The 24363-nt window shown below is 39.4% G+C and overlaps 1 protein-coding gene and 1 non-coding gene across 2 annotated transcripts in view; one reads left to right on the forward strand and one right to left on the reverse strand.

The window, feature by feature from the left end:
• The window catches only part of luzp2 (leucine zipper protein 2), a 433448-nt gene that overhangs the window by 226184 nt on the left and 182901 nt on the right, over positions 1-24363 (reverse strand). The window lies entirely within an intron of this gene.
• trnae-cuc (transfer RNA glutamic acid (anticodon CUC)) lies at positions 15731-15802 on the forward strand. The gene has a single exon. It is a non-coding gene; the product is annotated as a tRNA-Glu (tRNA).

Below are 24363 nucleotides of genomic sequence, written 5' to 3' on the forward strand. Positions count from 1 at the left end.
TGTAGGGATGATATAGCCTCTGTGTTTTTTCCTGGTCTAACGTATATTCCGCTCTAACCCGGTATTGAGCACTGTATAACGGATAAACCACAGAAACCTGAAATACATATATATATATATATATATGTCTTAATAAGGTTATCCAAAAAATAGTGCTCGATACCGTAGTAGAGCGCAATATATGTATGTGTGGGAAAAAAAATCACAAGACTATTTCATCTCTACAGGCCTGTTTCATGAGGGGGGGTATCCTCAATCATCAGGAGATCTCCTGATGATTGAGGGTACCCCCCCTCATGAAACAGGCCTGTAGAGATGAAATAGTCTTGTGATTTTTTTTCCCACACATACATATATATATATATATATACATATATATATATATATATATATATATATATATATATATATATATATATATATATATATATATATATATATATAAATATAATAGATTTTTGGTTCACAGGTTAAAGAAATTCAAATACAAACATGTTTAACATATAGATTCCCTTCTTTCATGAAGTATAAGTCGGTGTATTACCTTAAACTCCTCCTCTCTTTCTTGTTTTTAGCTTTTAATCTGTCCAGCTTCCATACTCGTTTTAATACCCTTTACAATAAATACATTGGAGTTAACTCCTTGCTCGATAGCTTGTATGCGTTTGTTTTCTGAGACTTTTATTTTTTTTAGCGCAAGCAAGGTGGAGTAGCACTTTTATTGTGAAAACAGGAATTGTGCTTTACACTTTGACGGCCGGTACGGGGAAAGAGTCTGTTGAAATACAAAAGTGCTTCCTGGGTTTTTTTGTTCCTCCATACACTGAGCAGCATCCAGCGTCATCTCAGAAGATCCTTGTGTGCCGTGAATGTCAATCAATTGACAAAAGTGACGTTATAGTGAAGCTAGATAAACAGTAACTTTTAGGTCCATTTTATAGAATCTTTTTTTTAATGCCTCGCGATCGACTGACACACACTCCCCGATTGATATAATGGGCAACCCTGGCTCACATGAAATAAAACACACTCACACAATTATTCAGTGAGTTGTGGACTCACCCTCATCATGGCGAAGACGCGATAAAATGCACAAGACGCTGCCCCAAAGCCGAAGAAGACCGAACCAGCCATCGGAATAGGAAACAGCCGCCGCACGGAACAGAAATACCCCACCACCAAAGGGCCTTGAAAGGTCGAATCGAATGTGTAAATTAACACAATGTCTACACTTGCAACTTAGAGACTTGTGCGGCTAATATATGTACAAAATTAAATTTTGGGATCTTATCTAAAACCGTGTCTCTTGTAACATACTGTAACTCAATTTTAAGCTGTCTACGCGTCCAAGCGTCGCGTTTAAAAGGTGACAAAACAAATTAGTGTATCATCTAATACTATACTGTAGCTCATTAATACTTCATTTTATTTTTAGAACATGTCAAGGGCCAATAGAAAAAAAAAACGAGTGGTCAGACGAAAATGGCCCGAGGACACACTTTGAGCACTTAAAGATGATTTGTGCAGCCTGTTCACACATACTGGCAATTTAGTGTCCCTGATTTATCTAACGGTTTTGCTTTAGGACTGAAACACTGGGTATCTGCCAATTGCTCCATGAAAAACAGAATTGAGCCATTTAGAAACAAAAATATGGGTCCCACATTGAGCCTAAAAGGGACACACTTCCTCCCGTATTACCGTGAGAATCAACAATAGTTTGTAAAATGTCAATGGAATCGATGAATGACGAAGCGTTCTATCTGACATACTGTACGTATTCCAAGCCTTGCTCTGTGACCATCCATCCATCCATCCATCCATGTTCTTCCGCTGGGGCAGCAGCCTAAGTAGAGAAGCCCAGACTCCCCTCTCCCCAGCCACTTTGTGCAGTTCCTCCCGGGGGATCCCGAGGCGTTCCCAGGCGATCCCGAGGCGTTCCCAGGCCAGCCGGGAGACATAGTCTTCCCAACGTGTCCTGGGTCTTCCCCGTGGCCTCTTGCCGGTCGGACGTACCCTAAACACCTCCCCAGAGAGGCCTTCAGGTGGCATCCTGAGCAGATGCCCGAACCACCTCATCTGGCTCCTCTCGATGTGTAGGAACAGTGGCTTTACTCTGAGCTACACCCGGATGACAGAGCTCCTCACCCTATCTCTAAGGGAAAGCCCTGCCACCCGGCGGAGGAAACTAATTTGAGCCGCTTGTACCCGTGATCTTGTCCTTTCGGTCATAACCCAAAGCTCATGACCATTGGTGAGGATGGGAACGTAGATCGACCGGTAAATTGAGAGCTTTGCCTTCCGGCTCAGCTCCTTCTTCACCACAACGGATCTGCATTACTGAAGACGCCGCACCGATCCGCCTGTTGATCTCACGATCCACTCTTCCCTCACTCGTGAACAAGACTCAGAGGTACTTGAACTCCTCCACATTGGGCAAGATCTCCTCCCCAACACGGAGATGGCACTCCACCCTTTCCCGGGTGAGAACCATGGACTCGGACTTGGAGGTGCTGATTCTCACCCCAGTCGCTTTACACTCGGCTACGAACCAATTCAGTGAGAGCTGAAGATCCTGGCCAGATGAAGAGCCAGCAGGACCACATCATCTGCAAAAAGCAGAGACCTAATCCTGCAGCCACCAAACCGGATCCCCTCAACGCCTTGACTGCGCCTAGAAATTATGTCCATAAAAGTTATGAACAGAATCGGCGGAGTCCAACCCTCATATGCTCTGTGACCAATAAGAATGAAATGACGCACCATTTATAATCCTTGGTGGAATAATTGTATACGCCGCTGCCTTTTGTGACAGAGAGCACGGGTTCAAATCCCGGCCAGGGTTCAGGAAAGGAACAAGTAAAAACACAGTTAGTTTTTATATTATGTTAACGTTGTTATTGTGCATGAAAAGATACATTATTGAACTTTTGTTATGTACCTACTCACTGTATTCATATTACTCCCGGTGAAGAAAGTGAGGTCGGCCAGCAAGTTGTCCTTTGTTTATTTTTTCAGGGAGTTGGCAACCCTGCTCACAAACAAAGATGCAAACATGCAAATTTAACAAAAAGGAACCGAGCTAAGAAAACAACCTTTCTTCGAGCGGTGAGGCAACAGTGCAAACCTCAACACCGCTGTATTTAGGCCTGGGCCGACGATACATCGACCTGCAATGTATTGCACGTAAGCGATATTCGTTCAAAAACAAGACCAAAATACTGCAACACGCAACTCACGAAATTTGCGTGTGACTTCAGAAAAAAACAAGCCCAAAGTTGCTTATAATATGCAACGTTGGCAACACAAGCTGGTACGTTCTGTTTTTTCTTGGAGCCATAATAGAGCAAGTCGGTACCATTTTGCTGGGAAGGGTTCTACCGTGATTTAAACGTTCAATGGAAAAAGTGGAAGCGCGAACACAACATTTGTGTAAATTTATCATGATACATTTAAGACCAAAGTTTTCATTAGTTGAGAGAATTTGAAAAGTAAGCATTATCCACATTCAAATAAATACTTTATTTAAATGGTTTTAAATTGTTTAACACAATGCATTAATTACCATCCATTTGATGGATACGTCCACTTTGTAGGGATATGAATCTTACACAAGTCCCCATTCGATTTGATTATGATTCTTGGAGTGACGATTCGATTCACAATTGATTCTCGATTAAAACCGATTCTCACAATATGTTATTTGGTATAAGGATGTTGATAGAACCTTTTTAAAACAGGTTCCAAAAGTTGTTGACGTCTGATGTATGTGTACAATGGGTAAACCACAGATGCCCTAACAAAATGTATTTTCTAAAAATTATTCCTAAGGTATGGTTTTTTTAATAAATTAAAAAAAAAAAAAAAAATTCTGCACCCCTAGCGATTAGACATTTATTTCATGCCTTAGAATTACAGATGTCCGATAATGTCTTTTTTGCCGATATCCGATATTCCGATATTGTCCAACTCTTAATTACCGATTCCGATATCAACCGATACCGATATATACAGTCGTGGAATTAACACATTATTGTGCCTAATTTTGTTGTGATGCCCCGCTGGATGCATTAAACAATATAACAAGGTTTTCCAAAATAAATCAACTCAAGTTATGGAAAAAAATGCCAACATGGCACCGCCATATTTATTATTGAAGTCACAAAGTGCATTATTTTTTTTTAAACATGCCTCAAAACAGCAGCTTGGAATTTGGGCCATGCTCTCCCTGAGAGAGCATGAGTAGGTTGAGGTGGGCGGGGTTGGGGGGGCGGGGTGTATATTGTAGCGTCCCGGAAGAGTTAGTGCTGCAAGGGGTTCTGGGTATTTGTTCTGTTGTGTTTATGTTGTGTTACGGTGCGGATGTTCTCCCGAAATGTGTTTGTCATTCTTGTTTGGTGTGGGTTTACAGTGTGGCGCATATTTGTAACAGTGTTAAATTTGTTTATACGGCCACCCTCAGTTTGACCTGTATGGCTGTTGACCAAGTATGCATTGCATTTACTTGTGTGTGTGAAAAGCCGTAGATATTATGGTATTGGGACGGCATGCAAAGGAAGTGCCTTTAAGGTTTATTGGCGCTCTTTACTTCTCCCTACGTCCGTGTACACAGCAGCGTTTTAAAAAGTCATACATTTTATTTTTTGATACCGATAATTTCTGATATTACATTTTAAAGCATTTATCGGCCGATAATGTCGGCAGTCCGATATTATCGGACATCCCTACTTAGAATGAAACAAAAACATTTATGACAAAGTTGTCATGATAATATTACCACAGTGTGTCAGACGGAAGTTAAAAATTAAAAAAACGCAAGAAGTGTGAAGTGAATTATATTTATATAGCGCTTTTCTCTAGTGACTCAAAGCACTTTACATAGTGAAACCCGATATCTGAGTTACATTTAAACCAATGTCGGTGGCACTGGGAGCAGGTGGGTAAAGTGTCTTGCCCAAGGACACGACAGCAGTGACTAGGATGGCAGAAGCTGGGATCGAACCTGGAACCCTCAAGTTGCTGGCACGGCCACTCTACCAACCGAGCTATACCGCGATATAAGAAAGCAACTGAAACTAACGTCTACAAAGGCAAAATTAATTTTAGATTTCAGCCAAACTGAGATTTAACTATTTCAAATTTAAGGTACGTTTGCAGATTAATTATACCATTAGGGGGGTTACAAAATAATTGATTATTAGGAAGGAATGTCCAATGCCTGTCAGGAAATTGATATATGTCTTTAGCAGAGCATGACCACCGCCTGACGTCTGCAAAAAACAAACAAACAAGTAAAGCATGTTTACTATTTGCTATATCAACATTACAGACAGCGGAGGATATTAATTGTATGCATGCCAATGTATGTCAGACACTATAAAGTGTTTTATTATCTAGCGAGTGACCGTGATTAAACAACTGGAGTTGAGGAAATCAATACTGCCTTTGCATTGGCCAAATAGTAAAACCCACATTGAAATAGAGTCAGTTTGCAGAGTCTCCTTCTTCACACGAAGCAAACACAAACTCAATCAGCACTGGCAATATCAATTGTTTTCATTTTTATCATTGATTCACAGAAAGTGCATTGCATTGGGATTTAAGAAAATGTAGTTTTCATGGGTTTCATCTGGCAAAAACTGGCCGCAATAAAAGCCAAGTAGGACAATCCAATGTTTACTTTTGATGTATTCAAAGAGCTGAAGTCGAAAATGTTAAAAATCATTCACAGAGGCAAGCATAAAAGCCAGAGGGTCAATGCTGGCAAAGTATGAGATCCTAAGCTTTAAGAAGTCACATACATTGCATTCACATTACAAGTCTTAGTCAATTCTTATGCCAAACTCACCACTTAGCGCATTATTGAAAAGTTGTACTTCGGATTTGCTCATCATTCATGTTTTGCAATTGTTCGACTACAAGAAGGCTTAAGGCATTGGAATAGACGTAATTAGCATGTTAGATGAATAATTTAACTGATTAACTTGCAGGCTTTTTCATGCATAACTAGATGCCAATTACGTTCCCTCGACATTTTGCACTGGATGGTGTACTTGGGAGACGCTAATACTATTAGACAGACAAGCACTTCATTGCAAATGAAAATGCATTTGTCACAACATTGTTGCAATTTAAGAAACAAGTCACAGACTCCCTTCAACTGTAAAATGCAGACAGATTCCATCAAGCATCCATTCACATTGGATATGACTTGACAAATACAAACTTGCTCCAAAACCTGTATGTACCTTTCAGCATTAATGGCGCCTTCACAGATGTGTAAGTTACCCATGTCTTGGGCAGTAATACACCCCCATACCATCACAGATGCTGGCTTTTCAACTTTGCGCCTATAACAATCCGGATGGTTCTTTTCCTCTTTGGTCCGGAGGACACGACGTCCACAGTTTCCAAAAACAATTTGAAATGTGAACTCGTCAGACCACAGAACACTTTTCCACTTTGCATCAGTCCATCTTAGATGAGCGCAGGCCCAGCGAAGCCGACAGCGTTTCTGGGTGTTGTTGATAAATGGTTTCCGCCTTGCATAGGAGAGTTTTAACTTGCACTTACAGATGTAGCGACCAACTGTAGTTACTGACAGTGGGTTTCTGAAGTGTTCCTGAGCCCATGTGGTGATATCCTTTACACACTGATGTCGCTTGTTGATGCAGTATAGCCTGAGGGATCGAAGGTCACGGGCTTAGCTGCTTACGTGCAGTGATTTCTCCAGATTCTCTGAACCCTTTGATGATATTACGGACCGTAGATGGGGAAATCCCTAAATTCCTTGCAATAGCTGGTTGAGAAAGGTTTTTCTTAAACTGTTCAACAATTTGCTCACGCATTTGTTGACAAAATGGTGACCCTCGCCCCATCCTTGTTTGTGAATGACTGAGCATTTCATGGAATCTACTTGTATACCCAATCATGGCACCCACCTGTTCCCAATTTGCCTGTTCACCTGTGGGATGTTCCAAATAAGTGTTTGATGAGCATTCCTCAACTTTATCAGTATTTATTGCCACCTTTCCCAACTTCTTTTTCACGTGTTGCTGGCATCAAATTCTAAAGTTAATGATTATTTGCAAAAAAAAAAAAATGTTAATCAGTTTGAACGTCAAATATGTTGTCTTTGTAGCATATTCAACTGAATATGGGTTGAAAATGATTTGCAAATCATTGTATTCCGTTTATATTTACATCTTAAATAAAGTTGATTTGATTTGATTTGATTTGATAACACCATTTCCCAACTCATACGGAAACGGGGTTTGTACAACAGAATTTTGTAGTGAATGAATTCTGTACTTTTATCGGCACCAGCCGAATTCCGCTGGTACTTCCGGGTGTCAATTCACGTAAAATTAAACGATGTAATATTTCAATACCTTTGTTGCTCGTGACGTAGCGTTTCAGACAAAACACCAGCTCAAACACTTGGCGAAGAAACAATCATTCAAGCAGCGCTCGGATTGTAATGTTGCAATTTACAATGCCAACAAGGCAAGTATGTCTGATAAAAAGACGCTCAAAATGTCCCTTGGCCCTAGACATGCTAATGATTAGCATTAGCACATTTACATGGCGTTTTAAACTCCTCCAAATTTACGTATCAAAACTACAACTATGGCTACGTTCACACTGCAGGGTAGGATGTCCATTTCAGATTTTTTGTTTCTCAAAAACAAATGTGAAAGGGACCAGCATGCAGACATGACGTCATGACGTGCAGCAGCGTTTACGAAGTAATCATGGCTCCAATTCTAGTCAGTCTCAGTTCTGGTGCATTTGTGGCAATGATTGGTCAAACAGGGCGCCATGTTTGGTACGAACTTTGAAACCGATTTGGCCATACTCTCTCTATACACAGCTCTGCCGTAGCCTGTACACTACTGCCTTATAATACTTGCAAATGAGACCCAGAAATGTAATAAGAAAAGCTGGACAGTACAGTTATCATAATCATCTAATTTTAAATGCCACATTAAAGAATGAGATTTAATTATTAAACAATTCACATTTATTAACAAACACAGAGGTACCAAAAATCGGCACTGTTAAGTAGCGGAAATCGGTATTGCTTCAAATGTGATAGCGACAATACTAAAAAAGGACACAAAGGCAGACCCGCACAATTTTTTAGGACTTATGCACATCCCAAATACAGATCAGCAGGTACCAGAAGGTAAGAAAAGTTGCTTTTGCATGATATTGCGAAACAAAACGCCAGATAATATGTCTTACCTTATACACACACCATAATAACACTCGTATGTTAAAGCATAGTACATTCCATCAAGCGGTGCGGCTTCATAGCTTACCAAAGTCGTACTAAAACATTTTGATAGATTTTTGAGCGCCGTGTGTAATGTTCTATATTTTTTAATGGAACATATAAAATGTTGGTGTTGTTTACTTGAGTCATATTGCAGTCCACACATATATTTTATGTTTAAATGTCATCTACTGGTCACACTTATCATTTCACCATGTACCGTATTTTTCGGCCTATAAGTCACAGTTTTTTTCATAGTTTGGCCGGGCTCCAGTGCGACTTATTTATGTTTTTTTCCTTCTTTATTATGCATTTTCAGCAGGTGCGACTTATACTCCGGTGCGACTTATACTCCGAAAATTACGGTACCAAATAAAATAGCTTTGAGGTCGGTAAGCAAAACCAGAATTATTCCATACATTAGGCACACTGTCGGTTTTTGAGGGGAAAAAAAGGATTTTAAGTGTGCCTTATATTCCGGAAAAAATACGGTGTATGACTTAAAAAATGTGTAGGGTGCAACATAAGACCGGACTGGCATATTCAGCTTCATGGCAAAGACTACTACCCGACTAGACAACACACAGCAGCCGAAAGCTGTGTATAGAGAGAGTATGGCCAACTCGGTTTCAAAATTGGGACCAAACATGGCATCCTGAAGTCACCTGAGAAAGAGTATGGCCATAAATGATTGGTTAAAAAAGACGGGCGCCATGTTTGGTACCAACTTTGAAACCGAGTTGGCCATACTCTCTCTATACATAGCGCTGCCGTAGCCTATACACTACTGCCATATAATACTTGCAAATGAGACCCAGAAATGTTATAACAAAAATAAGATCTAACAGCTGGACAGCACAGTTATCATAATCATCTAATTTTAAATGTTACATTGAAGAATGAGATTTCATTATTAAACAATTCACATTTATTAAGGTACCAAAAATCGGTATTGTTGAGTAGCGGGAATCGATATTGCTTCAAATGTGATAGCGACAATACTAAATTCCTTTTTTTTTCTTTGCCCAGTCATGTGACGACGACAATCTATTTTTCTGCACAATAAAATGTATTCTCTTGTTTGTCATGACTAAGCCAAATCATTTTTACAGTGACATATATGAGCCCACCGCCTTCGAGATGGTCCTCCTATATTTCACGAGACCGGGGGTTATAAATGAAGCTTGCTCGGCTTTCCAACACCGAATGCAAGATGCCGCTCCGACTCCTTCTCTTCTCTTTATAGCATCAACCTCGACGACGTGGCCCCAATCTACAGACTGGTATCATCATAATTTATGTCTTTTAACAGCCTCTCAGAAACCCCACAGTCATCTCCCATCAAATATTAACTGTGATTCCATTCCACGCACTGTGTCTTTTCAAGGTTGTGTGATCCCATGCCCCTTGTTCTTCTTCTCAGTTTCAACTCGGCTTTTTTGTTGTTGTTGTTGTTCTCAAACAAACATCTTATTGCCCGACATCAATGTTTCTATCTGCTGAAACCAAAGATGCAATCCTTGCTTTAAAACAAAAACAAAAAATATGTTAACCCACAGGTCTGTTGTGACAGTTAATCACAAAAAGAAAAAGAAAAAATATATATATATACCGTATTTTTTGGAGTATAAGTCGCACCGGAGTATAAGTCGCACCTGCCGAAAATGCATAATAAAGAAGGAAAAAAACATATATAAGTCGCACTGGAGCCCGGCCAAACTATGAAAAAAACTGCGACTTGTATTCTGAAAAATACGGTACATATATATATATATATATATATATATATATATATATATATATATACTGTGTGTGTATATATATTCTTTTTTCTTTTTTTTTTAAAATTATTATTTATTTATTTTTTGTAATTGTATTTATTTATTTATTTATTTATTTATTTATTTATTTATTTATTTATGTATTTATTTATTTATTTGTTTATTTATTTTACTCCAGAAACGTCTTCAATATCCTAAGGACATGACTGTTATTAATGTTATTTGAGCGGCAAAGTGTTGATGTTTGTGAGCACAGCACACAGTGTTGACAGTATACTGTAGAGGGGATTGAAAGCAGTTGTGGAATTTAGGTCAGTTTCAGACTTATTACACAAACACGTACAAGAAGGCATTGTTATATCATTTGTATACTATAAAACATAATTTCATATAGCATCACTTATTCCGGGGGATGAATGTAGGATTCTGATTTTAGAGGTGCCTGTAATACCGGTAATAGTATAGTACCGCGATACTAATGAATCATATTCGGTACTATGCTGTCAGGTTCAAACACTGATGACATCTATTAAACAAGACAAGAAGCAAAGAATCAAACAGAGGCAGAATTCAATTTTGCTCAATTGAGGAGAAACATGTCGACCTGTAACCTTTTACAGTGTCACCCATGCTCTGACGGAAAAAGGTTTACGTCTCCTCCTTTATTTAGACACTCCCTGTTTACACAACAACATCTGCTTCCAAAGGAATGGGGAGTATGTAAACAGTCATTGTTTTCGGTCACATTAACACAAAAGAAAAAGATGCCTCGGGCATGGGCTGGTCCTGGCTTCAGCCTGGGCAGGTCTTGGATGACAATAGATAACCCCCTCTTGTCTCCTCCCATCGTACACAATGGAATTTTCCAAGCCTTTGCTTGGTGCAACAAAAACAGCCTCTTGTCTGTTCATTGGGAACTCAGAACGGAAAGTTTTTTGATAATTTACATACAATTTTTCTGACAATACCACCTCTAAAAAGTACCGTTTCATCCCCCCGCGCCCCCCTTTTTTAATGGGCATGACGGTGCGTTGTCGTGACGTTGCGACATTGCTGGTTTTACGAGCAGAGGAGCATGTTTGGCAGCGCACAATCACGGAGTACTGACAAGCAGACACGGCGCGTAGATAGAAAAGGGAGAACAGACGCATTTTGGCCTAAAAACTAACGATAAAGGTGAAGTTATAATATTGAAACGCCCTCATTAAGGTGCTTTAAGACATGGCTAACGCCCAGCCGCAGTCTGCAGTGTTTCAGCCACTTCTAAATCACTAATCCTCGCCTCCACGGCGACAAATAAAGTAAGTTTCTTACCAGTATCATAGGGAATAGCTAAACATGCTTCACTACACACCGGAGCCATTTTTTGTGGTCTCCTTTATTTAGAAATGTATCAAAATACATTTTGGTACCGGTACTGGTACCAAAATATTGGTATTGGGACAACCCTATGCCGTATACATTTGTTCACTTCCTGTACTCAATCGGTAACACAAACAAATAAATAATAAGGTTCCCATGAATAAATAGATGTTTATAAATTGTGCTTCACATAATGAGATTAATAAGATTATCTAATTGTGGAGGGGGGCGTGGCCTGCGGGCCTGCCGCGGAACGGGGTGTGCCAGGACCGGCCTCGAAGACAGCGACGGGTGAGTAGATGGCCACAGTGGGCCTTGTTATCTAATCACCTTCGCCTTTATTAGCAGCAGCCGGAATGAGATACGTGGTTGGAGTTAGAGTGGGAGCCAGAGAGAGAGAGAGACACGAACAAAGAGAAAGGCATTTTGCTGGAAAGCAAAAGCCTCTCCACATTTAAGAAAATAAAACAGTGTTGTACCCTAAAATCCGGGTTCTTGTGGCAGTGTGTGGTGGTCCGAGGAACCCACTAGAGGGCAACCTCTAAACTAATTTTTTGAGAAAATGTAAGATGTTTATCAAGGTTTTTCTTCTTTGCACTGTGTGAACACTTTCAGTTCGAACAGTGTCTTAAACTGGGTCATTTTAGTACATTTTTTTAAATTTTCCATTCAAATGTCCGCCCTGAGATCGGTAGGTCGTGAGTTCAAACCCCGGCCGAGTCATACCAAAGACTATAAAAATGGGACCCTTTACCTCCCTGCTTGGCACTCAGCATCAAGGGTTGGAACTGGGGGTTAAATCACCAAAAATGATTCCCGGGCGCGGCCACCGCTGCTGCTCACTGCTCCCCTCACCTCCCAGAGGGGTGATCTAGGGTGATGGGTCAAATGCTGAGAATAATTTTGCCACACCTAGTGTGTGTGTGACAATCATGGGTACTTTAACTTTAGTTGAGTTTAAGAACCGCCAAAATTAGTAGGACCAAACGACGTTCACCAAATATACTTGGGGCGGTATAGCTCGGTTGGTAGAGTGGCCGTGCCAGCAACTTGAGGGTTGCAGGTTCGATCCCCGCTTCTGCCATCCTAGTCACTGCCGTTGTGTCCTTGGGCAAGACACTTTACCCACCTGCTCCCAGTGCCACCCACACTGGTCTAAATGTAACTTAGATATTGGGTTTCACTATGTAAAGCGCTTTGAGTCACTCGAGAAAAAGCGCTATATAAATATAATTCACTTCACACTTCACTCTCATCAGTGAAGCATACACACAAACATATTAAACAGTGGGCTTTCTAACAATTGGGAAGGTTTGTGTCATGTTTGTCCTCAAACAAAAAACATACTATAACAAAAAAAACATTCCCCCCCCCATCTTTTTTCATTTTCAATCCTTTAAAAAAAAAAAAATGCTCCAGGGAGCCACTAGGGCGGCACTAAAGAGCCGCATGTTGCTGACCCCTGGCCTAAGTATTCATTAAAAACAAGGAGGAAGTTTATTTACCAATTAAATGTAATACTTTTGGCCGCTGTAACGTTGCACACAGTTTGAACAGTAACACTGTGTTTGAATGTAGGAAAAATAAAATAAAAAAAATAAAATTTGTTGGCATACCACAAGTGGTACACATGCCACAACTTGAAAATCACTGCTATATACTAACTGGCCAGTTAATACTTTATAAATAATAGCATTATCTGTACTAGATGTTTTTTGGCAAACTAACTACTGTGTAAAAGTGTAAAGCACTATCTCAGAGTACATAATTGTACTAGGCAGGGCATTTTATTGTACCTCAAAGGTACAATAAGCCTTATTAGGCCCATCCTGACTATAAGCAACATGTTTCCATTTCTCAATATTAAACTGCATTACCATAGACAACAACATGCCTGTCGAATTTTCTCGAAGCAACCCCACATTTGGCTGCAACCCGAGTTGTTTAAAGACGTGAATTTAATTTCCAATTCCCCATCTAACAGTCTGAGAGTGCGGCGCCGAACCGGCATTGCATCCCAGGGTTGCAATCCCCCAGAAAGCATTTAACGTCTTGTAAAAACCCCAGCCGTAATTAGTTTCCTCCTTAAGCCTATAAAGGGTTTCTTTTCCGAGTCATCCTGCCTCGGATTGTTTTTACAAACACGATTAAAAATAAACGTCATCTAACGCCGACGCGAGAGGACACAGACAACCATCAGAGATATGTGATGGCGTGTGAAGTGTAGAATTTGGACGCGAAAGACCCTTTGTGGCTCCACTCCAGGTTTTGTACTCTCATGCTGCACCACTCAGCTCTTGAGTGGAAACTCATAGACAGCTGGATGGTCAGTAATTTCAATGCACAATCATCTTGTGGTTAGAATTACGAATACTGTGTTACTGTACAAAAAAACCCAAAAAACTTACAAACTCAATTGGTTCCACAACAGAGTTCATAACTCAAAACACTCCGCTCATTGAAATTAATGGAAATCAATGGAATCCATGCTTGGCCCGTGGAAAAACACCATTATTTTAACACATAACGTGCCTTTTAACAAGAAAATCTAACTTTTAGAGAAGAAATATAGCTTGAAAAAAACAATACAATAGTGTGTACTACAAATAACTACAGTAGTTTTCATACAGCATTTACTTTGGGGACCAGACTTTTTAGGCGTCTCCTTCTCATGTTGCACTTTGAGTGACGGACTAAGTGTTGACCACAAGTGACGTGTATGTCTGTGTACCAAAGGTAACGCTTGATTGTCCAGACTTGAAAAAAACAAATTAAATCGTGTTGCTTTGTTGGGTCTGCTCCTGTCTCTGTCCATGCTCCCCCCTCCACCCCAGCAGATGATGGCGTGGAATACCGCAGAGGCCACCACAGTGTATATATTTGTATATATTTTTTGTTGTTGTTTTTACTTTTGTGGCTGTGTGTAGAAGTGGCTGGTTGCATCAGCTCTGCTCTTTTTAATGTCTTTAATGTCCTTTGAGTTCTTTTGATGTTTCCCTCTTACACACGTGTTTATGTTTGCTATGGCTATGAGGTTTCTTTTTTCCTTGGCCTCAGTCTGGACCCCCTCTCCAGGGGCCCAGGCTCAGACTGAAGCGTTTACTTGTTTCTCACTTTTTTTGTAAGGGGCGCCGGAAGTTGGCAGACCCGTCAGCGATCCTGCTCTGTCTCCCTCTTATGTTTGTCTGCTCTTTAATGGGATTGTGCTGAAAATCTTTAAATTCCCCTCGGGGATTATTAAAGTATTTCTGATTCTGATTCTGTTAAACACAGCATCTGCATCTTCTCAATATTTTTATGGATAAATGTTGGTCACTTGAACGTTTTTGGTTTAATACCCTAAAGGCTGCTGCGGACAATGTGTTTAATGGTTTGTTTCTTTGAGTCGATCATCCATTAATTCTCTTTTGCACTAACTTTTGTCGGGCAGGATTGTGTCGATCTCTGCGTGTGAAATGTGGATAATAACAAATTCAACCGGCGGCGGTGATGCTCGTAACTAGAAATACTCTCGCTAGGTAAAGCAGCTCGTATCTTCAAATACTCCTCCCATTGAAATTAATTGAAATCAATGGAATCCACGCTTGGCCCCTTGAAAAACACCACCATTTTAACACATAACGTACCTTTTAAAAAGAAAATCTAACTTTTCGAGAAGAAATATAGCTTGAAAAAAACTATACAACAGCTTGTACTACAAACAACTACAGTAGTTTTATGAATGTGTTTCATAATATTGTACAGCATTTACTTTGGGGACCAGACTTTTTAGGCGTCTTTGTCTTATGTTGCACATAGACGTCGTTGAGTGATGGACCGGAGAGGTCAGTGTTGACCACAAGTGGTGTGTATGTCTGTGCATCGAAGGTAATGCTCGATTGTCCAGACAAGAAAAAAACCCAAATGAAAACGCGTTAAACACAGCATCTGCATCTTCTCAATATTTTTATGGATACTTGTTCATAATTTGAACGTTTTTGGTTTAATACCCTAAAGGCTGGCTGCTACTTGTGTGATGTGGACTGACATATGTTTAATGGTTTGTTTCTTTTTAGTCGGTCATCCATTTCTTCTCTTTCACATTAACTTTTGGCGGGCAGGATTGTGTCGATCTCTGCGTGGACAATAACAAGTTCAACCGGCGGCGGTGATGCTCGTAACTAGAATTATTCTCGCTAGGTAAAGCAGCTTGTATCTCCAACTACTCGTGAGTTGAGGTACCGCTGTCCTAGTTGAAGAACAGGCCGCTATGCTAAGAAAAGGACGTCAATGTCAATTTTATTATTGACTAAACTTTTTACCTTTATTATTCCTGGTGGTCTAGTGGTTAGGATTCGGCGCTCTCACCGCCGCGGCCCGGGTTAAATTCCCGGTCAGGGAACTTAGCATTTTACCATGAATTGATTTACAACTTAAACAAGTTGAAAAACTTATTCGGGTGTTACCATTTAGTGGTCAATTGTACGGAACATGCACTGAACTGAATAATCTACTAATAAAAGTTTCAATCAATCAATCAATCAAGCTGCTTAAACGCTGCAACAATCATTAAGGATACATATGGTATATTTGAACATGTGAAAGAATCGTCTACTATGAAATTAAAGGGGAACATTATCACAATTTCAGAATTGTTAAAACCATTATAAATCAGTTCCCAGTGGCTTATTATATTTTTCGAAGTTTTTTTTAAAATTTTACCCATCACGCAATATCCCTAAAAAAAGCTTCAAAGTGCCTGATTTTAACCATCGTTATATACACCCGTCCATTTTCCTGTGACGTCACATAGTGAAGCCAACACAAACAAACATGGCGGAAAGAACAGCAAGCTATAGCGACATTAGCTCGGATTCAGACTCTGATTTCAGCGGCTTAAGCGATTCAACAGATTACGAATGTATTGAAACGGATGGTTGTAGTGTGGAGGCAGGTAGCGAAAACACAATTTAAGAAGAAACTGAAGCTATTGAGCCATATCGGTTTGAACCGTATGCAAGCGAAACCAACGAAAACGACACGACAGCCAGCGACACGGGAGAAAGCGAGGACGAATTCGGCGATCGCCTTCTAACCAACGATTGGTAAGTGTTTGTTTGGCATTAAAGGAAACTAACAACTATGAACTAGGTTTACAGCATATGAAATACATTTGGCAACAACATACACTTTGAGAGTGCAGACAGCCCAGTTTTCATCAATTAATATATTCCGCAGACATACCCTCATGTCAACAGGCCAGGGAAGCTAGGGTCGATATTCTTCTCTTGATCATCTTGGGACGGTGTAAGCCAAGACATCCAGGGGAGTTTAGCTCGCTCGTCTGCGGGAACAAACTGCCGCCATTGCTTGCCGTGCCACCGAGGTCCTTTGTCCCTGAATTGCTCACACACTCCGGCAGATTCAATGGGGGTCTGGCGGCAGATTTCTTTGACTTTATCGTTGGAAATGCATCTGCTTTGAGTGTCGCAGGATATCCACACATTCTTGCCATCTCTGTCGTAGCATAGCTTTCGTCGGTAAAGTGTGCGGAACAATCGTCCAATTTCTTGCCACTTTCGCATCTTTGGGCCACTGGTGCAACTTGAATCCGTCCCTGTTCGTGTTGTTACACCCTCCGACAACACACCGACAAGGCATGATTTCTCCAAGGTACGGAAAACAGTCGAAAAAACGGAAAATAACAGAGCTGTTTTGACCCGGGGTTTGAGAAAATGGCGGATTGCTTCCCGATGCGACGTCACGTTGTGACGTCATCGCTCCGAGAGCGAATATTTAATTCGCCAAAATTCACCCATTTAGAGTTCGGAAATCGGTTAAAAAAATATATGGTCTTTTTTCTGCAACATCAAGGTATATATTGACGCTTACATAGGTCTGGTGATAATGTTCCCCTTTAAAGTGATAACTTGGGTTGTGCCGTTACGATACTACTATTGGAATATTGAGTATTGTAATGTAAATTATATTTTTGTAGCGTTTTTTTTTTTCCCTGACAGACATATGCTGTCTTTAAATTGTCTTTTTTCATAAGCTCGCGGGCTTATATTTTGTGGTAATGCACAGTATTTGATGCGTTAAAACGTGATATGTCATCGTTGCGGACAAAAGCATGGCTCTATAGTAAAATTACATATACTTGTCATTAGTTCCAATGTACATACTGTAGATACACGTATGTATGCTTTTTTGGTGCAGTTGTCCTTCTGTAAACACATCTGTTAATGCCAACTACTTGGGCAAATGGGCTATGTGCAACAATAGCAGCACTTTAATCTGTACTATCTGCCTTCAGCACGCTTATGCAACAATTCAGCACTATGGCACTTCTCCATCTGCCTTAAGCAATTTAACTACTCTGGTTACTTCATTCTTGATCTGTCCTGAGCGGAGTTCATGCAGCATCCTACTGTTGTGTATGGTCTCCATTTTATTGTATCTGTATATTATTATATCTGAGTCTGTGTATTTTATTGTACTGTTTATGTCTGATGTCGGTGAACGCAACTTTTTATGGACCTTGTTGTATATACCATCAACATGCCGGGGTCTGCAGAAGGAAACTAGCCTTTGGCTACAATCTGGCACATTTACATTTCATATGTTCATTAATGTGCATTGTCCCATGTGACAAAGATTTGAGAAATATAACTAAAAAGTCAGAGAAAAAGTATGGAGTGAAATGTCTGCCAAAACTCCACAAACACACAATAATACCTCTCTTTGTTTATAATGTCTATTTTCTGCCGGATCTACTCTCTATTTTATGCTGCAGCTGTTACATGTACTGTAATATTGTACAGGGTAATTGTTATATATTGTATACCTTATATAAACATATAATATAAAGGGACAAGCGGTAGAAAATGGACGGATGGATGGATAATATAATATATCAGTATGTATCATATACTGTATATATAATATGTAAATATTACATATATGTTATATTTATTATTGCTACTACAGTACATTTTTTGTCTACTTTATACCTGCATTATCCTTTCCGTCCTTACACTTTCCATCCTTTGTAACTGAGCTACTGTGTGGAACAATTTCCCTTGTGGATCATTAAAGTTTGTCTAAGTTAAAGTTAAAGTTAAAGTACCAATGATTGTCACACACAGACTAGGTGTGGTGAAATTATCCTCTGCATTTGACCCATCACCCTTGATCACCCCCTGGGAGGTGAGGGGAGCAGTGAGCAGCAGCGGTTTTTGGTGATTTAACCCCCAGGTCTAAGTCTAAGTCTATGTTTTTACTCATGCCCAAAGATTTCCATCCATCCATTTTCTAAGAATTGCAAGTAAAAAAAAAAAAGTAAATAAGAAAATAATTTGCGAGTAAAAATAAGCAATTTTTCTGCAAGTAAAAAAACGATGTGTGAGTATAAAAACAAAAGGGAGGGGAAACATTCTCAACCTGTAAGTTAACCCGTAAGTTTCCCCTCTCCTCCCCTCGTCGTTGTATACCCTACCCTGCGTCTTCTTCTTTGTTATTTTTGGCGGACGGCACCATGCGCAAATAACAGCAGCTCTGACGGCCTCAAATTGACTCAGCAGCACCACCTGTTGTTGTGAAGTGCGAATTGCGGGTGCTCTGAGTTCCAGTTTGTGGATTGCGCAGGGTGGAATATCACTGGCAAAAGTTTTAGCTTGAAGAAAATTGTTTTTGTACTTGCGAATGGTTTTTTTAATTGAAGAAAATTGTTTTTTTTCACTTGCAAATAATTGTTTTACTTGCGCAAAAATGTTTTTATAGTCGCGGATCGTTTTTTGTTTGTTTGCAGAATAATTTGTTTTGACTTTGTGAAGTTCAAGCAGTAGTTTCACTTCCTAAAAATGTGTTTTTTTACAAATGTCATGTTTCTGTGCGGCCCGGTGGCAAATGCGTCACAGACCGGTACTGGTCCCCAGACCTGTGGTTAGGGACTTCTGTTTTAGACTGCAATAGTGATCTTAATACCTATATCAAGCTTGTGTGTGCTTAGCTGTTGTGTAGCTGCTAGCTCCTAGTAGCCTACCATGTTTACTGTTCGCAAAGGATTTGACTAATATACTAGAATTGACCACACCAACCTTGTGCGTTTCTTGGAGGACATTTAGATGCCTTTCATCCTGTTTTAGTCGTCTGTTGAACTAGTGAAACGGTCATGGCTGACACCGTCATGTGGTTCTGTCAAGCCCACCCGCTGGCCTAAGTTGGCGTTGTCATGATGAAACACAAAGAAAGACGTTTCCCGTCACACAAGGGATAAGAAGATGACTCAACAGAGAGGCGTGATTGACAAGTGAGAGTTCTAATCGTTGTGATACTGACAGATAGAAGCTAGGTGTTAGAATTATTATTTTTTTTCTCAGCTTATGAACCGTTGCAGAAAGGTTTTGTACAAATCTGATGTGTGGGGGTACAACTTAATATCTATGATACAGTATAAGAATCTTGATAATCTACGGTATTTTTCGGACTATAAGGCACACTTAAAATCCTTCTTTTTTCTCAAAACTCGACAGTGTGCCTTATAACCCGGTGCGTTTAATGTACGGAATAATTCTGGTTTTGCTTAGCGACCTCGAAGCTATTTTATTTTGGTACATGGTGTAATGATAAGTGTGACCAGTAGATGGCAGTCAAACATAAGAGATACGTGTAGACTGCAATATAAAGGTAGTCACACACAAGGGATAGGTGTTGACTGCAATATGGCTCAAGTAAACAACACCAACATTTTATATGTTCCAATGAAAATATAGAACATTACACACGGCGCTCAAAAATCTATCAACATGTTTTAGTACGACTTTGGTAAGCTATGAAGCCGCACCGCTTGATGGATTGTACTGTGCTTCAACATACAAGTATTATTATGGTGTGTGTATAAGGTAAGACATATTATCTGGCGTTTTGTTTCGCAATGTTATGCAAAAGCAACTTTTCTTACCTTCTGGTACCTGCTGATCTGTATTTGGGATGTGCATAAGTTCTGAAAAATTGTAGTCTGTAGTCGATAAGTTTCTTCTTTTTCTCTATCTTCTTGTTAAGGGACATTCATTCTGCACTGTTGCCATTTCTAATATAAAGTAGTGTAAAGTTGTTACTTATATCTGCCATGAAAGCGCTAAAACATACCGGTATAGTGTGTTTACATTATTCACCCAAGGAACTTTAGTTATTAAAGAGTTCCGGTCGGACGGTTTTTCACGTGACACATTTCCGGCGGATGAGAAGATGCTGCTCTGTTATTGATTTAAGTAAAGTCTGAATGTCATTAAAACAGTTAGCTCCATCTTTTGACACTTCCTCCACTCCCGTCCTTGCACGCTACACCGCTACAACAAAGATGATGGAGAAAAGACGCTGCCGAAAGTGAGCCACGTAAATAAGACGGCTCATCCTGAAGATGGTCTGTAAAACATATTTTTTGCAACATTTTGACCAAAGAACCACCATTACATGTTATGTAGAAGTGTTTTCAATTTAGAAAAAAAATAATAATAATAATATGACTCCTTTAATGCGCCCTATAATCGCCTTATATATGAAAAAAGATCAAAAATAGACCATTCATCGGCAGTGCGCCTTATAATCCGGTGCGCCCTATGGTCCGGAAAATACGGTACATTTAAAATGCTAAGACATTCAGAAACATTAGGATAAGTGTGTTTTAATAGTAACAGGAAGCTGCGTAGCCACGTTTCAATCTGTGAGAGCAAGTGAAACGTAAAGTGTTGATTGATTTCCATTTCCTTGACTTGGCTACCAAATGTCTGGGCTGGACAATTTTATCACTTGGGCCTCCTTTTAGATGTAATAAAATATGCATTTTTTTTTAAAACGACACACGGTTTGATATTCTTTGTGTTCTTTTATTAAAATAGCTTATGCCGGATTAAGATGTCGCAGGAAAATATTCATTTCCCAATAGCTTGTCTGGTGTTGCGTATCATGCACGCCGCCCGCCAAACACATGGTATTAAATATTCAGCGTATAAGCAAAGGAAAGCATCACTTTTTTATCTCTACCGGATATTTGTTTGGGTTTTTGTTCTCCAATGTTTGTTGCTGCTTCCTCACAAAAGCATCCCCGGGCAAGAAACACAGACACACTCCGAGACGGAGACAATCTACTCACTCCTGGAGTTTCCATGCTTAAAACATTTACCACCGCTTAACAGAACAAGTGTTTTTATATTCTAGTGAATTATTTACTATTTGTACACCATTTTTTATTTTTTTAAATTAATCCCATTCCACGTTATAATGAAGTGATAATTTTTCCATAATCAAGTAATTATGTTTTACTTCATTATCCCTCAGAGCTATATTAAACTACAGTATATGGAACACAAATTACTATTGTCAACAAAAAATATATATATTATATAAACCCATTATAATACATCATAATATATATTATGATAAATAAATAAATATGAGTATACAAAACCCAAAACCAGTGAAGTTGGCACATTGTGTAATTGGTAAATAAAAACAGAATACAATGTTTAGTAAATGCTTTTCAACTTATATTCAATTGAATAGACTGCAAAGAAAATATATTTAATGTTTGAACTGAGAAACTAATTTTTTTTTGGCAAATAATCATGAACTTAGAATTTAATGGCAGCAACACATTGCAAAAAAGTTGGCACAGGGGCATTTTTACCACTGTGTTACATGGCCTTTCCTTTTAACAACACTCAGTAAACGTTTGGTAACTGAGGAGACCAATTTTTAAAAATTTTCAGGTGGAATTCTTTCCCATTCTTGCTTGATGTACAGCTTAAGTTGTTCAACAGTCCAGGGTCTCCGTTGTGGTATTTTAGGCTTCATATTGCGCCACACATTTTCAATGGGAGACAGGTCTGGACTACAGGCAGGCCACTCTAGTACTCGCACTCTTTTACTATGAAGCCACGCTGTAGTAACACATGGCTTGGGATTGTCTTGCTGAAATAAGCAGGGGCGTCCATGATAACGTTGCTTGGATGGGTAACTTACACATCTGTGAAGGCACCATTAATGCTGAAAGGTACATACAGGTTTTGGAGCAACATATGTTGCCATCCAAGCAACGTTATCATGCTTATTTCAGCAAGACAATGCCAAGCCACGTGTTACAACAGCGTGGCTTCATAGTAAAAGAGTGCGTGTACTAGACTGGCCTGCCTGTAATCCAGACCTGTCTCCCATTGAAAATGTGTGGCGCAATATGAAGCCTAAAATACCACAACGGAGACCCCCGGACTGTTGAACAACTTTAGCTGTACATCAAGCAAGAATGGGAAATAATTCCACCTGAAAAGCATCAAAAATTGGTCTCCTCAGTTCCCAAACTTTTACTGAGTGTTGTTTAAAGGAAAGGCCATGTAACACAGTGGTAAAATTGCCCCTGTACCAACTTTTTAGCAATCTGTTGCTGCCATTAAATTCTAAGTTAATGATTATTTGAAAAAAAAAAAAATGGTTTCTCAGTTCGAACATTGTCTTTTCAATTGAATATAAGCTGAAAAGGATTTGCAAATCATTGTATTCTGTCTTTATTTACGAATTACACAACGTGCCAACTTCACTGGTTTTGGGTTTTGTAGTTCCTCTGTGTTAGCCTTTGCAATAACAATGTCACTATAACTTGATTAATATGCAGGTCACGGCATGTACACGGAGCCTTGTGGCAGATTTTTTTGCAGGGCTTTATAGGCGGAATAGATCAATCCCAATTGCCTGCATTGTTTGCCGCCTCTTACTAGCAGTCGTTCACTATTTAGAACGCACAGGACAGGGAAAGACGTGTGGGATTGTGGATGATGAGCAAAATAAAAACAAAAGTGCATTTTCCCTTTAATCCATCCATCCTACCATTTTCTACCGCTTGTCCCTTTTGGGGTCGCGGGGGGTGCTGGAGCCTATCATATGTGTTACATTAATGAGACTTGATGGAGCTATATTTTTACAATCCCTATGTCTGATAAGGAGTAGCAAGAAGCAGAGCTTATTTTATCCTACCCCTAACCTCTGTATTACTGATCATTCATTCACACTAACTCGTTTACATGTTGACACATGCAATTGTTGTTTATTTACATTTTTGTCATTTAAAGTGTGTTAAATTTGTGTGTTTAGAAAGGAAGTTGTTGGGAAAAAAAAGAAAACAACAAGTAAGCAATTAGAAGTTCAAATAATATACTTTTATAGCATGCGCAGTGTTCAGAAGTACCAATACAACTTTAAAAAAAATACGGATGCAAGAAGTATAGGTTGCATTTATAATAACAATACAAATAGTTTTAAATAACATGTTGAATTTTGGCATTATAATTAATAATTAACCGATCAGTTAAGAGATGGCGATTGTTGAAACTGCAAATTGCAGTTGAGGCAGACGTTGGTTTAAAAAAAGATAAAACGGCTCAATAGCTGGTAAGACACGTTTCTAATTAAAGTGCTTCTCTTGTAATTGGTATTATTCATATTTATTCATGTTGCTAATGTGAATTTAATCGGTTTCCAAAACGCCTAATAATGTTTGTAAAACATTAATGTTGCCCTCCATGCCAGTTTCATCGAGAGAACATGAAGGCAGCTTGGTAATATTTGGTAAAACATACAATTATTTTGAAACTAGATGCACAAACAGCAGTTTGGTTGCATCTGCTATGTTTTTGGGTGTCTTGCTCACATGAACAATAGATTTCGGCAAAGAAAGTTAATGAGCTCGCTTGCACATAACACATTTGTTTGTTTTAGTTACAGTCAGCAGGAAAAAATTAAGTCTGTGCTGTGATTAAGCAAATGACCTTTATGCAACAAGGAATCTATTGGAATAACAATACCAGTTCAATTAGTCAATGTTTTCCTCACATTTCCACCTTTGCCTTATTGTATTTTGTATTTCTTCATGTGTTCAGCTCAGAAAATGTCAGCGAGGTGCGTAGAAAAAAG

Source organism: Nerophis lumbriciformis, linkage group LG15 (genome assembly GCF_033978685.3).
Source record: "Nerophis lumbriciformis linkage group LG15, RoL_Nlum_v2.1, whole genome shotgun sequence".
Lineage (NCBI taxonomy): Eukaryota > Metazoa > Chordata > Actinopteri > Syngnathiformes > Syngnathidae > Nerophis > Nerophis lumbriciformis.